The sequence below is a fragment of the Petaurus breviceps genome, unplaced genomic scaffold (assembly GCF_028583685.1).
Source record: "Petaurus breviceps papuanus isolate PSGF00001 unplaced genomic scaffold, PetGlider_PUasm1.0 90903, whole genome shotgun sequence".
NCBI classification, from domain to species: Eukaryota; Metazoa; Chordata; class Mammalia; order Diprotodontia; family Petauridae; genus Petaurus; species Petaurus breviceps.
The window spans coordinates 18,845,500-18,861,523 of NW_027187376.1; the positions used below are offsets into that span (position 1 = coordinate 18,845,500).

Sequence of the window (16,024 nt, forward strand, 5' to 3'; positions counted from 1 at the left end):
GATACATTGCCAGTGTCTTCATTAATTCATTCTCTGTCTTCAGAACAGTCTTAGGACCCCTGAAAACATCATCAAAACCCCCTTCCAGGATTTCTGTAAACATGCAACAAGAAAATCCTTCTTCAAGGCTTCTGAACCAACAGCAAGGTTCCAACACTTCTGCAACAACAGCACTGTCCTTCACCAGTGGACAGAATTCACTCTCTGTCTGCAGAACAGTCTCAGGAACTCTGAACCAACAGCAAGGTTCCAGAACCTCTGCAACAACAGGACCGTCTTTCACCAGTGGACAAATCTGGCAAAACAACATCAAAACAGACAGACAAAGTACCAGCATAACAGCCATGTCTCCTCAGTCCTCGGCAGCTTTGGGTGGTAGCTCTCAAAAGTCCTGGGCAATTCAAACTGTCCCTCAGCAATCCTCTCCATCTCTCTCTGCCTCCAAGATGCTGCTTCCAAAAAATCCTTCTGCCTCCCTCTTTGCTTGTTTCTCTCTAAATTTATGTCACCAGCTCCTCCCAGTTTAGCCCTCTCTTTTCACATCAACAAGTCCATCCCACAAGTGGGATTCACAAGCTCTGGGTTTTAATACAATCAATCCGAAAACCAAGCCAATACAGGGGGATCTTTAAATTCCATTACTATTACACTCCCTTGTCACCCACCCATACTGGGAAGATAAGCAGTTCAATATAGGTTGTACATGTGTAGCTAATGCAAAACAATAACGTAGTAGATATATTGTAAAAGACTGACTATATTTCCCTCCCTCCTATCCCACCTCCCTATCCCACTTGTTCTATTCTCTACTTTGATCCCATCCCTTTTCAAAAGTGGGTGCTTCCAACTTCCTTCCCCCCAGCCTGCCCTCCCTTCCATCATCCCCCCTCTCATCCCCTTTCTCCCTACTCTCCTGTAGGGTGAGATACCCTATTTAGTGTGTATTTCATTCCCTCCCCAAGCCAAATTCAATGAGAATAAGGTTGATCCATTCCCTTTTGCCTTCCTATTCTTCCCCTCCATTGTAACCATTTTCCCTTGCCTCTTCTATGTGAGATAGTCTACCCCATTCTGTCTCTCCCCATCTCCTCTCATTATATTCCTCTCTCACTTCTTAATTTCACCTTTTAAGAATCATCCCTTCTTATTAAATTGGTCCTGTGCCCTGCCCTCTATCTATGTATACCTGTAAACATATATACACACATTCACATATATATTCATATGCCCATATACCCTCATATATAGACATATATATATATATATATATATAGACATATATATATATTCTGCAGCTCCAAAGTTTGTTCAGAGTCCCCTTTTTACATTGATTGGGGAAGGTAGAAGCAGGAGCCTCTGGGAGGTCCTGCTTCTACTCTGCCATCTTGACTCCGCCCCCAGAGAAGCTATATTTTAAAAACAATTGATTCAATAAAGCTGAGGCTGTGCATAAGAAGATAAGACTGCAATGTTATATTGTCTTAACTCCTTTTATTTTTTGAGGGCAATTGGGGTTAAGTGACTTGCCCAAGGTCACATGGCTAGTTTTTTTTTTTTTTTTTGGTGTGGTGTCTGAGGCCAAATTTGGACTCAGGTCCTCCTGACTCCAGGGCCAGTGCTTTATTCACTGTCCCACCTAGCCCCCCCTACTTCTTTTTTTTTTTGAGGCGTTTGGGTGTTAAGTACTTGCTCAGAATCATACAGCTTCAGTAAGTACCTGAAGCCCGAGTTGAACTTAGGTCCTCCTAACTGCAGGGCCAACACACTATTCACTAAATCACCTAGCTGCCCTTGCAGTGTTATATTGTCAAAAACATAAAATCAAATGAATGTATAGTGTTGAGAGTTGGAAATGCTCTGTTCATGGCATGTCTCTGCAAGTCATTACTCAGAATTAGGCATGTTTTGAACATGAAATACATATGTACACACATATATATATGCATATATATTTATGATTAATAATTATGTTTCAATATTATGTCCTTTTCTTAGTATATAATTAATAATTCTTTGATTTATTAGAGACTATTTTGGTCAATAATTGGCAGAATTTCATCTATCATTATTATTTTCTTTGATATTTCCTGATTTAACAATGTAGGTCAAAATATCCATTAAATTATTATACTACCGAGAAAGACAAAAGCACATGGAACAAAGTGAGTGCTAGGCCCCCATCCAGATGCTGGGCCCTGGTACTTGGAACTGGCTTTCCTCCCTCTATCTTCCCCTCACTCCTTGTGGGCCTGGTGCCAAGATCATTGCCTGGAATACATGGTAGGTTTCTGATAAATATATCTTGAAGATAAACAGAGAAATAGCACAAAGCAACAAGTTAAGTTTAAAATCTGCTGAAATTTTTTCTGGGCTTTAACAAAATAGGAACGAGGAAATGAAAGAAAGGGACTGTTTTAAAATGGTGAGACCACAGAGTTGTTATGTGAATAATAATAACACATGTAGCACTGGTTTATAAAGGTTTATAAAGTATTTTTTTTAGACAACAACAACAACTCTGTTAGGTAGGTTGTATAAGTATTATTAGCCTCAGTTTTCTAATCTGTAAAATGGGGATTGGACTAGACAGCCTTTGAAACCCATTCTAGGTCTAAATCATCCTATCCCCATTGTACAGATGAGAGATCTTCAATTCTAGAAATGTTAAGTGATTTGCTTATGCTCCTAGAGTAAGGTAGTAGCAGTTAAGACAATAGAATAAATTAAATTGAAGGGATTACAGCAATGTTAAATCAGACCATCCTTATAAGTCAGGGATTCTTAACTTTAACCTTTCTTGTATGTGTCTAATAGACCTCCTTCTCATCCAAGTCTTTGAACCCCTGAAATCAACAGGTCTATGGACCCCCAGTTAAGGATCTCTCATCTTGGGGTGGCTAGGTGGCACAGTGAATAGAAAACCAGCCCTGGAGTCAGGAGGACCTGAATTCAAATTCGGCCTCAAGACACTTAACACTTACTAGCTGTGTGACCTTGGGTGAGTCACTTAACCCCAATTCCCCTTCCCTCCCCCCTACAAAAAAAGCAAAAAAAGAAAGAAAAAAGAGTCCCTCATCTAATCTAATCCCTTCATTTTTACAAAGCTGAAGTCCACAGAGGTTAGCTAACATACGGAATGTGACAAGTTGGGGGTCCAAAGAGGATGAATAGAAAGAAGAAAATACTAGTCTTCTGATTTATAATCCAATGTTCTTCCTACCATACTATTCCAAGGAAATACAGTGTAAGAAAACACACACACACCAGAAATTAAGAGATAATGTTCAAGGAAGCAGCAACAGCGGAAGGAAATCACACCCTTTTACCTAGCTCTTGGGATCATAGGATTTAGAGCTGAAAAGAAATCCTTTATTTAGAGCCATGGGTGATCTCATTTCTGTGGGCACTCCCTCATTCAGTGCACATTCTTGTCCATTATCTTTCCCACACCCCATCCATCTGAGGCATTTTGCCATTTGCCCTGCTATAGTCTCACCAGACCTGGAACAGGACCCTCCTGGTCTGATGTCCAGAGACCATGCCTCCTGTTTCCTCCCAGTGGAGTTAATTCACTCCAGTTGCAAGATCAACCCTGGGGCTGGGTGGTCCTGACTGATGAGTGAGCAAGTACCAACTTGTCTACCCAGACTGTACTTCACATCCATCTACCTACCCAGGGCATCTGGCCCACTGCCTGCCTCTCTCTGCCTCTCTCTGTCTCTCTGTCTCTGTCTCTGTCTCTGCCTCTTTCTCCCTCACCCCCCTCCCCTGCTTCATCTTGGCTGAAGAACAATCACCAAATCAATATTTGATGGAAGTCATCCCTTCTGAAAGGGCATGACAATTGCCACTTAATGTTGAGTTCTACTCAATGCTCCTGGGACTTCCCAAAACCAGACTTCCTTCCCAGACAAATATTCCCCTATTATTTGTTGTCTCCCCAGTACTAGGCTGTAAGTTCCTTGAGGGCAGGACAGTCTTACTTTTGTATTTGTATCCTACTATTTTTAAAAAATTAGTTTATTTTAAACTTAAATACACAATAAGAAAAGAAAAAGAAACATTATAAACTTAAAAACTAAAACTTAAATACAAAATTAAAAAAGAAAAAAAAGCATTGCCATGTGCACAGCGGGACATGAGAGAGGATTCAAAATATATAGCAATAATTAATAAGTCTATATAATAAATACTATATATTGTGTTCTGAGCTATCCATTTTTCCTTTGCTTCCGTGTAATTTTCTGTTGTTCTCTGCTGTGCACATCCCTATTGTTTAGGTACTTTTTCATTCATTCATTCATTCCATAAATCTTCTGTCTTCAGTTCACTTAATGTCTTGGGGATATCAGTGTTGTACTCTGTCCATTTCTCTTCTCTTATCCTAGCCATATGACTGGCCCTCCTTCTTTTCCAATTATACACATCTCTGATGATGCAAATTTCTTATAGGCAAGTCATCAATGATGGCATGATGGTGCCTACATAGACCCATCGTGAATCTTTCCATTTTAATACCACATCAAAGTAGCTGTCATACAACAATAGCACAGGACCCTAGGATTTGGGAGTTAGAAGGGACTTTAGGAATCATCTGATCCAACTGCTTTACCTTACAGGTGAGGAAACTGAGCCCTCAAGGTCACACAAACATAAAGCGTACGCAAGTCCAGAGAATACGAAACCTCACTGTACTTAAATGTTGATGACGACAACAACAAAAAAAACCATTTGATTCACCAGAGCAAAGACTTCTTCCACAAATCACTTCCTAGTTATATATTATAATTCCACATTGAGGTACAATGGACAAAATGCTGGTTTGGAGGTGGAGGGTTTGGTTGGGTCCACATGCTGGCTCAGCTATTTGCTGCCTGGGTGACTATGGACAACTCACTTTACCTTTTTAGGGCTCCGTTTCTTCATCTGAAAAATGATGGAATTGGATTAGACAGTCTTGGAAATGCCTTCCAGCTCTAGGCCTATGAACCTCTAAGATCAAATTCAATATTCCTTTCATTCCACCATGGTGATGTCCCCTTTTCTGAAGGGAGAGAATAGACATCTCTTCTTTTGCCCCCCACCTCCTCTCCCAACAACTTTTCTAGACAGGGAATAGCAGTGCCAAATAAACTTAATTCTTTAATTCTTCCCAGAAGCATTCAAACACATCTCCATTTTAAACAAAGAGGAGTTCCACAGTGATTTATTTACATCAAGGATCTGCAGAGTCTCTATAACCACAACCGTCCATGTAGGAAAAACCAATCAATAGTTGAAAATATCTTTTGGGGAGAGAGGCAGAGAGCAGATGGAAGCTTGGTTTCTAAAGTCAGAAAGGTTTGGGTTCAAGACCTTCCTCTGTCATATGCCAGCCCCAGGAAAATGACTTAATATCTCAGTGTCCCAGGCAACTTAAAGTTAACTTAGAGACTTTAAGTCTCAGAGGTGATGATTTGCATTAAAAGAGGAAGTTCCTTATCTGGAGCTCCCCACTGTGATAAAATCACCCTTCCACCTCTCTCCTGTCAAAAAAAATGAATGTCTATTAACTAGATTATGACTTGCAGCTAGAAGGACAATCTATGGAGCTTATCTATCAATCTATATATCAAGGACAAATAGGATAAGTGCATTACTAGCTATAGGACCTCAAACAATTCATTTCACTTCTCTGAGGTTCAGTTTTCTTATATACAAATTACAACTAATATAGGAAAGAGCGAGGATTTGAAGTCAAAGGACTCTCTCCCCTCTATCCACCACACTGTAAGTTTAGTTACTCAAAGTTATGAGCTATTTCCACATAGGAATGAAGTTGAGGTTTAGCCTAACCTAACTTAACAATTCAATTCAATTAAAAAAGGATTTTTAAAAAATATATTTATTATACACTTAGTATATGTTCCAGGTTCTGTCTTGGGGCTGGAGACAGAGGCAAAAAAAAAAAAAAGGGGAAGTAGTCCCTGACCTCAGGGAGTTTACTTTCTACTGGAACCAGGGAAACAATATGAGTATGATGAGGGACTGACCAAGGATTTAGTCCTTGGGGTATACTTGAATTTGATTTTGCTGGTGGGGTTTTAAAGAGAATGCATTATCCTACCTACTCACTGCCATTCCAACATATGGAACTTTAGACAACAGTGTAGGCCATGGCAATTCGGAATTTGTATTATGTGATGATGAAAAACCTTCCATGAGAGGCCTCAGAGACAGGTTAATGATTTAGGAAAGGCTGAATTGGAACTGAATGAACGGATGATTTCTCAGACTCTTCCTGGACAGCTATCAAGTGAAGAAGACTGCTGTGAATTAAAAGACAGTTCACCTGTTTTCCAGATGTCTATAAAAACACAATTTCTGTTACTTTTGTATTTATCCTTTTCTGATCTTAGGTAAATGAGTATCCTGAGATTAGAGTTCAGGTAGTGGTGAGTCTGGGGAGCCTCTTCAAAACCACAAGAGGAGGACCCTTTCTCTGGTATTTAGAGAGTCAGTAATTGAGAGACCTGCTTGACCCAGTCTTGCAATAGATTGACCTTTTAGCCAAGATTTTTGCATCCAGTAAAGGAATCCTATCCTTCCCAGAGAAGCAAAGGAGCACCTTACCCCAAAGTGTGCTTGGGAGAGAGAAAAGGAATCCCTTGGCCCCACATGTTCCCTAGTATGCCTTACTACCTTAAATTTAAACTCACTCTCTCTAAGGACCTTCATATGCATATAAGGGGAAAGTGCACCACAGTTGTTTTGTAACTATTCTTCTTGCTATACTATCTCAATAAATGCCCTTTTGTAAAAGCTAATTGATGTCAACTAGATGATTCGTATGGGGAACACATCAGATGGGGGCTCATGAAGAATGGTGCTAGAAATCTCAACGTTCAGGGTTATTCCCTAAAACCCTATGAGGAGAAATTATCATTGTCCTCTGGGAAACCTAGCCCAGTATAAGTTGGGAGAGTAAGCCTAAAGGGGGTACCACATCAGTAAATATAAATATGAATACTAAATAGTTGGTGTAGAATAGAGGGAGAAAGCACAAAAGCAAAAACAATTTCCTACCTTGCCCCACACCCACATGTGTGAGAGAAACCACTGTTTTAAAAGAACTGCAAAACCCTCATGTGATCTGATTGAAGAGGGGAAACTGGTTATTTTTGAAGACAGAAATGCAACTCCTTCAGCCCCTGGGGGGGAAGGGGAGACCCATTAGAAGAAGTGGTAGTGAGAAAGACTTAATACTACCCCAAACCACCACTTCCACTTCCTTCACTCTTGTGACAGGGTGACTTGCTTAATTTCTAGAGGACACTGAGTTCACTATCTCCCCCCACTCCTACCCCTTTTTAGGTCTCTCACTTTGGAGCAGCCCAGGGAAAGGAGAATCCTCACTTCTTCAGGGACCCAAAGAACTTAGGACCTTATATCCCTGTATCTTCTCAAGAAGTCAGACAAAAAGGACATAGGATTTAGCAATGGCATGGACCACCTTTGAGGTCATTTCTAGTCCAATTTCCCCCCTTCCCCAGCCCCCACACACCCCTAATGAGAAAACTGAGCACCCCAGAGGTAAAGCAACTTGCTCAAGGTCAAAAAGTTGCCTAAATAGCAGAGCTGAAAATCTCCACTGGCTCCTCTTCTTGCACCATGTGGCCCCTCCCAAATACCTGTAGAGAGAATGTATTTCAGCCTCTAGCTTCCAATTTCCAAAAGGCTTGGAAGGCAGGCAGGCAGGCCGGCTCTCACCTTTCAGGTCTCTGCTCTGAGGAGGGTGGATCTTAATCCATTAATTCAAGGAACCATTTGAAAAAAGAAAGTTCTTGCACAACCTGTTTGGGCTCTGAAGTCCCAGGAATAAGAGGGAGCCCAAAGTCCACATTTAATATAATCTTTTTGATAGTTACAAAGGAAGAGATATTAAGAAGTATGTTTATTGTTCTCCCTTTTAATTGAAGAGTTAGTTTCTTTTCTCTTGACCAGGTTTGTGTGGGGAGGAGTTTGTTTACCTTAGGAGAGAAGAAAGTAGAATAAGGACCTTTAAGCTTGACTCCTGGGAGGAGGCTCATTAAGAAAGTGGGAGCTGAGTAAAGGGCAGAGCAAAGTTACCTGAAGACACAAGGAGGTATTGTTTGTTCCCTTCCATAATGTGACCTGATCTGTTGCATTAAATCGGTTCTTCTATCGTTTCTCAGTCACCCACATCATAGGTATGTGTCTCTCTGCATGCCCCATGATAGCTGAGAAGGGTAGCAGACACCACTGGTTTTGGAGTTGGGAGATTGACTTCGCCAAATCTGGGTTTTGCCCAGAGACTCAATTTCCTTATCTTTAAAATGGGACTAATGATAGCTGCCCTTTGCAGTTCAGACTTATTCGTGAGGATAAAATGTGAACACTTAGATTAAGGGGTTCGTAATCTTTTGTATGGGGTCCCTTTGGCAGTCTGATGAAATGTATGGACCCCAATATCTCAGAATAATGGTTTTGTTTTGTTTTTTGTAGGGGGGAAGGCAAGACAGTTGGGGTTAAGTGACTTGCCCAAGGTCACATGGAAGAACTTGGGAAGGAGAGAAAATAGATTTTTGTTTATTGGAAAAAATTAATTTAATTTAAAATAAAAGACACCAGAGGTGGCATCTGCTACTGATAAGTGTTTCTGCCATTAAGGCAAAAGCCCCTGTCCACACGTGTTTTGGTCTAGAAACTTCAGTATTATAAGGATAGCGTTGACACCTTTCCCAGGCAGAAAATTTCAATTATAGTATAATCGGTGTTTTAGAGTTGAAATTCTGGGGTTTATTTGTGGCCCCATAATTTAGGTGAGATACAGAAATCTCAGAAAAATGAAACAATAATATTAATGATAACTCACATTTATGTGAGCTTCCTAAAGGTTTACTAAATACTTTCTGTATAAATATCCTACAATGCTAAGTAGTTCCTATAAAGATTATTTTTGTACATGAAGAAACTGAGTTTCAGTAAGGCTAAAAACTTACCTATCTAGTGTCAGAGCCTAGATTTGAACCCAGATCTTAAGCAATGGGGAACCACATGGGAGCAATGTGGTCAGTTCTCTGCCTTAGGAAGATTACTTTCATGCTGGCACAAAAGAGGAGAGTGGAAACGGAAAGAAAAAAGGCTGATTAGGATCAATCAACAAAGGTAAAGAGAAGAAATGAGGGTCTGAACTAGGGTGGTATCAGTGGTAGTGGAGAGGAGATAGATGGGAGGATATGGTGAAGGCAGAAGTAATCAATCAGGGGGGTGGGGAGCCTGTAGGTCCTCAAGTGCAGGCTCCCCACCCCTGTAATAGATCTTGGCAACTTATTGAAAATGGGAGTGAAAAACAGTGAAGAGCTGAAAATGACTCTCCACTCATTAGTTTGGGTGGCAGACTGGAAGGAGGATTGTTGTTCATTCAACTCAGTTGGGTCCTTCTCTTCGTGATCCCATTTTGGGGTTTTCTTGGCAAAGATACTGGAGTGGTTTGCCATTTCCTGAAAATAAAGCAAACAGGGTTAAGTGACTTGCCAAGGATCACACAGCTAGTAAGTGTCTGAGGCAGGATTTGAACTCAGGGCTTTCTGACTCCAGGCACAGCATTCTATCCACTGTGCCGCCTAGCTGCACCTAAGGAAGGAGGATGGTGGTGCACAAATAGAAAAAAAGAAGTTGCTGTTTTTGTCCTTTGTTTTCAAAGAGGACCAATGACCAAGTGATATCTTAATGTGAGTGTGATTTGGATTTAACCGAGGCAGAATTGCACAAAGTCATCAACCTCACTCTCTCTTTAGGAGTCATTGAAGTCCAGTGTCAAGATAAAAGTCAGGATGACCGGTGATGGCCCAGGATGCAGAGGATGACCTTGGCGTCTTCGATGGCAGACTTCTTGGCCATTGGAACAAATTGTCCTCATCCTCCCATTCTAAGGGAGAAAGTCTTCATATGCTTGGGGTCTGAGGCTTGTTGGTCACTCTTCTGCTGAGATGGTTTACTGGATTGCGGCTACTGCTTCTCAGAGTCACAGGTGAAAGTTGGGTGAATAAGGCAGCCACCAAAGGTGAATGAGCAGCCCTCATATCAGAGGTTTGAGTCCTCCTGAACACCCCATGCACCCACACTGTTCTATATCCTTGAATGCCCTCACTGAATTGTCTTTATACTACTTATACTTTGCTAAAACCCAGCTCTGGGTCATTCCCAACATCTGCCTTCTCCACTCTTATGTTGTTGAATGCAGCTAAAGAAAGTCAATCTGCCATGGCACAATAAGTTTGTTATCAATCTCAGCTGTGCCCTTAGTACTCCCAGCAATACTTTGTTATTACTTGACTGACATTCTATAGCACTCTCTATGGTGGCTATTCCAAACCTTCTCTTCACTCTTCACACCATTCATTCACACTCTCCTTTATGCTTGGCAGAGAACTTTGCTTCATATTTTACCAAGAAAATGTTGGCCATCTGTTGTGAGTTCCATTTCCCCCAATTGTATACTCTCATACCCTCAATATGATTTCACATTCTCCCTCTGCTGACTCTGAAGGACATCTCCTTGTCAAGACCAACTTCTGTACTAGTGTGATCTTAATTCTACCTCCCTTTACCTCTTCCAGGATTTTGCTTGCTTGTTGATTTTTTCCTAGGGTCAACCCTATCAATTGGGTAGCACTATCCTAGGAAATATTTTTTTTTTTGCCTTTTCTTTTTTTGGAGAACAATTGGGGTTAAGTGACTTGCTCAAAGTCACACGGCTAGTAAGTGTGTCAAGTGTGTGAGGCCGGATTTGAACTCAGGTCCTTCTGACTCCAGGGCTGGTGCTCTATTCACTGTACCACCTAGCCACCCCTAAACTAGGAATTTTGTCCATAATGATATTAGCTTACATGTCTATAATGCTTAATGGTTACAAAAATGCATGACATGTCTTATCTGACTTAATATTGATACCAACCCTGTGGGGCAGGTACAAACAAGTGCAAGTTTGATTATTTTCATTTTACAAATGATGAAAAATGTTCAATTGGATCTACTTTATTGTCTTTTCATAAGTTACAGAGCTAGCAAGTGTCAAATCTTGGACTCAGCCTCAGGTCTGTTGGCAAATGGAGTTCATGTTCCTTTTTACCCCATTGTCCCATAACTTTGTCCAGGGCACCAGGGCTGATATGACTTTTCAAAGGTGGAAGTTTTGGGAATGTTTGGATGATATTTACTGGAATCTCCAAATTTAATCTGCAATTAGTTTTTAGGCACCTCCTGGATTAAAAAGGAACTTGAACCAAATTAGATGGATTCAAATCATTAGTCACTATGGACTTGAGAAAAAACTTTAGAGAAATGAGATAAAGTCAAGTTTACTAAGACAAATCAGAAGAGGTACCTACTTGTTCACTTGGTCAAGTCATTATTGCTTGCCTACTGGAAAATCCTTATTAGACAAGATGATCTTTAAGGTTTCTTCTACCTCCAAATCTTAGGGTCCTATAACCTAAATCTAGACCCCTATTGTGGTATAAATTACCATGTCACGTTGGCTGTATCTCTCTGGGTTTTAGATTACAAATCTGCAAAATGATAGTCGGACTGGATGTACTTTTTTTTTCTTTTGCTTTTTAGAGGGCAGTTGGGGTTAAGTGACTTGCCCAAGGTCACACAGCTAGTGTTTGTGTTAAGTGTCTGAGGTTGGATTTGAACTCAGGTCTTCCTGACTCCAGGGTGGGTGCTCTATTCACTGCACCACCTAGCTGCCCCCTGGATATACTTTCAAGGTTCTTTCTTTGATACTTTATTGGATCTATGCTTCTTACTGGTATCTTCCATCTGTTCCTATCACACCCCATTCTGTGCAATTTTTGTCCATGTTCTTCTAAAGATCTTCTACAGAGGATTCATTTGATATACTGAAGGCCTTCCTCTAGTTCAGGGTTTCTTAAACTTTGTTATGTGTGCTGGATCCCTTTGGAAGTCTACTGAAACCTATAGGCCCCTTCTCAGACTAATGCTTTTAAATAAATAAATAAATATACAGGGTTACAAATGAAGCCAATTATATTGGAATACAGCTATCAAAATATTTTTTAAAAAAACCTTACAGCTCATGGACTCTGGGTTAAGAACCCCTGATTTGGGTCTTTCTATATTATGAGTATACAAATGAAGGCAACAGTGGATAGAAATCTGGGCCTGGAGTCTGAAAAATCTGAATTCACTTACTAGCTGTGTAACCCTGGGCAAGTCACTTTACCTCTGTTTTTTCAGCTCATCTCCCAGGGTTGTTGTGAGCATCAAATGGAAATGCTTAGTACAGTCTGTGGCACATAATAAGTGCTTTATAAGTGTGAATTATTATTATTATTCCAAATTGGGAGGAAAATATTTTATACAACTCTGTAGTTCTTTCAGGCATTATTTTGCTACAGCATGTTGTAATAATTGATATGGTCATTCCTAATGGACTTGTTTTGCACCGTATAGATTATTAATCTGATTTATTCTGAGTGCATATGGATCTTGGTATTCTGGATTCAACCCTCTCAGTCATGGGCATGCAATGATGGAGAGTCAGGTGAACGCATGTATTACCACTGATCCTTCTCTTCCTATTAGCATAAATAAGCATCACCACAGGTTGTGCCGAGACCTATGTGAGGGGTACAATGTTATCTGAAAGCATGGCAATATGGCAATATTAGGACCCCTAAATCTCCTTCAGTTTTTCCTGCTTGTTCAGTCATATCCAACTCTTCCTGACCCCATCTGGGGTTTTCTTTTAAAGATATTGGAGAGGTGGCTAGGTGGTGCAGTGAATAGAGCACCAGCCCTGAAGTCAGGAGGACCTGAGTTCAAATCCAGCCTCAGACACTTAACACTTACTAGCTGTGTGACCTTGGGTAAGTCACTTAACACCAACTGCCCTCCCCCCCAAAAATAAAGATATTGGAATGGTTTGCCATTTCCTTCTCCAGCTCATTTAATAAATAAGGAAACAGAGGCAAACAGGGTCTTGCCCAGGGTCACATAGGTAGTAAGTGATTGAAGCCAGATTTGAACTCAGGTCTTCCTGACTCCAGGCCTGGTACTTTATCCACAGAACCACCCAGCTGTCCCTTCAGTTTTTCCTACTTCACTATTCATGTGTTATTTCAGATATCTCTTTAACATGGTTCACTGGCTACCCATTTTGCTATCTTACCACCAGCAGGTAGGTGGCACAGTGGATAGATTAGAGCTGGACCTTGAGTCAGGAAAACCAGAGCTCAAACATGGCTTTAGATCAGGGTTGGGGAACCTGTGGCTTCCAGGCCACCTATGACCCTCTAGGTCCTCAAGTGTGGCCCTTTGACTAAATACAAACTTCACAGAACAAATCCCCTTAATAAAAGGATTTGTTCTGTGAAACTTGGACTCAGTCAAAAGACTGCACTCAAGGGGATGGCTAGGTGGCTCAGTGAATAGAGCAGGCCCTGGAGTCAGGAGAACCTGAATTCAAATCCAGCCTGAGACACTTAACACAAAAACTAGCCGTGTGACCTTGGGCAAATCACTTAAACCCAACACTAAAAAGCAAAAAAATAAATAAATAAATAAAAAGACTGCATGTTCCTTACCCCTGGAATAGACACTTTCTAGCTGCGTGACCCCGCACAAATTACTTAATTGTCACCTGCTTCAGTTTCCTCACCTGTAAAATGAGAATAATAATAACACCTATCCCCAATGCTGTTATGTGGATAAAATGAAATATTTGTAAAACACTTTGTAAACCTTAAAGCACTATATGAATGCTAGTTATTATTAGCTATTATTGTTTAACCTCTAAGTTTGTTCCCAGATAAGGTTTTTGGAGGGTATTTTTTGGTCATAGCAACTCATGAAAGATTTAAAGAATTTTGGCTTTAGTGAAGAGAGTGCCCATATTGTTGAAATAATGAGTCCTTGAAGTCCATACTAAGAGAAGTATTTTTGAAAGCTTACTCCTCTATTATTACGTTCTAAGGCAGATGCTTTTTACAATCACATAGGTAAATTGGGTGTTGTTACATGGACATGAGACGCAGAGCACTATTCTCCAAAGAATTAAAGACAAACTGTAATCAGAGGACAAGGGAGAGGCGATGGTGGGTGAGTCTGCCGCACACAACAAAGAGGGAACTGGGAAAGACCCAAGTAAATGATTGCATGTCAGTAGGATCAAAAAAGGGAAGATGGGCTGGTTGATTAAAGAAAGCAAACCAAAGTGAGAGCAAAATATATTTTATGTAAACAGATGGCCCCTGCACTCCCAGTGGAAGTCTTTGTGATGCCAAGAGGAAAATGGGGAAGGACTCCCAGAATACTGGTGGACCCTTCGTCGTGAGCTTGGGGGGGATACAGACAAGAGTTGCACCGGGGGTGAATGATGACCTGCTTCATTGGTGGGAACGTCTGCACTGATGGGGTCACAGATGCATTGGAGCATAGGGAGCCTATCAGGCAAATTATAATAATGCAAAATTTATACCAGCCTGTAACCAGCAGTCCATGGGAAGGCAATAAATCAGTAAAAGTTTAACAATAACATAAACAATATATAAGCCACTAGCAATAAAGCAAAAGTTATGAGTTTGTAGCCAGTGGTACATGCTAAGGGGGGGTAGTCTGAAATAATAATAAACATAAATATTTTTCTAGTAAGGTTGAAGACAGAGGTTATGAGGATTGTCCTAACATTTCTCGCCTTCCTTTTTATGTTGTTCTTTGTAGGAGTCACTGGAAAATAAATCTAATCAATTTTTTGCCTTACAAGGGGCAATTCTTGTACTATTTGACTTCTGGGTTTGGCAACTGGCATGAATGCTGTCAGTATGAGGTCCAAAGAAATAAAGCATGATCCCCAACCTTGGGCATGGTCCTGGGAGCATGGCTACACTATGAAGAATGGAATATAATATGTAGATCAAAGAAGATAATGGAATAAGAATCAGAAATAATATCCCTGCACAAATATAAAACACAAGACAAAGAGCAATCATTTCATAAGAGATTCAAAGCAAGTTTGACCCCATTTGCAAAACACTCCCACAAAACACTGGCCAGTTTCTAATAGTTGGGAAAATCTTCACTTAGGTGACCTCTTCTACCCTGCTAGGCTATCTAATCTGAAAGCCTAGCCCTACGCAATGTAACTTTTATTGTAGCTATAAGATCATCTCCCAGGGCTAAATTGCCACTACTGACATGTCCTTGGGTTGGATCAGGAAAGGGGTGAATATGCTGCCATAGAGGAGAGCCACCACCCACTTGGGAGATCTTTACTGCCTTTCAGTCAATAGAAAAAGGGACCAATTCCTTCCACATGTAATAAAACATAGTAATAGGGAGCATTTATGTAGCACTTTATTTTTTTTTTTGTTTTGTTTTGCCTTTTTTTTTGGAGGGCAGTTGGGGTTCAGTGACTTGCCCAAGGTCACACGGCTAGTTTTTGTGTTAAGTGTCTGAGGCCAGATTTAAACTCAGGTCCTCCTGACTCCAGGGCCAGTGCTCTATTCACTGCTCCACCTAGCTGCCCCTTATGTAGCATTTTAACATGTGCAAAATACTTTACATCTTAATCTATTTGATCCTCACAAAAACCCTGTGAGGTGGGTGTTATTATAACCCTACTTCTACAAATGAGGTTAAGTGACTTGCATATACTAAATATGGAGAATAATTATTTATATTCTTACTTTCAATAAGAAAAGAAAAATGACTCAAAGCTTTGTGTGTTTGGCCATGCTTGGAGCCAGAGAACAGAGACATCTAGCGTTAGAGTCATGGACAGCATCCTAGTCATCACCAAAACATTAAGGAAAGTAGTCACCTAGTGGACGGAATGCTGTGTTTAAGGCTTGCTGAATAGATGGACACACCAATCATAGATGGTAAGGGTATTCTTTGGATCCTTCCTTCCTTCCTTCCTTCTTTCCTTCCTTTTTCCTTTCTTTCTTTCTTTCTTTCTTTCTTTCTTTCTTTCTTTCTTTCTTTCTTTCTTTCT

General features: G+C 40.6%; 1 long non-coding RNA gene across 1 annotated transcript; it reads left to right on the forward strand.

The window, feature by feature from the left end:
* The first annotated feature begins 7,766 nt into the window (after nucleotides 1-7,766).
* Nucleotides 7,767-14,846, forward strand: LOC138151615 (uncharacterized). Its single transcript, XR_011165877.1, has 4 exons — nucleotides 7,767-8,210; nucleotides 9,801-10,066; nucleotides 14,031-14,130; nucleotides 14,276-14,846. It is a non-coding gene; the product is annotated as an uncharacterized lncRNA (long non-coding RNA).
* Nucleotides 14,847-16,024: the final 1,178 nt, after the last annotated feature.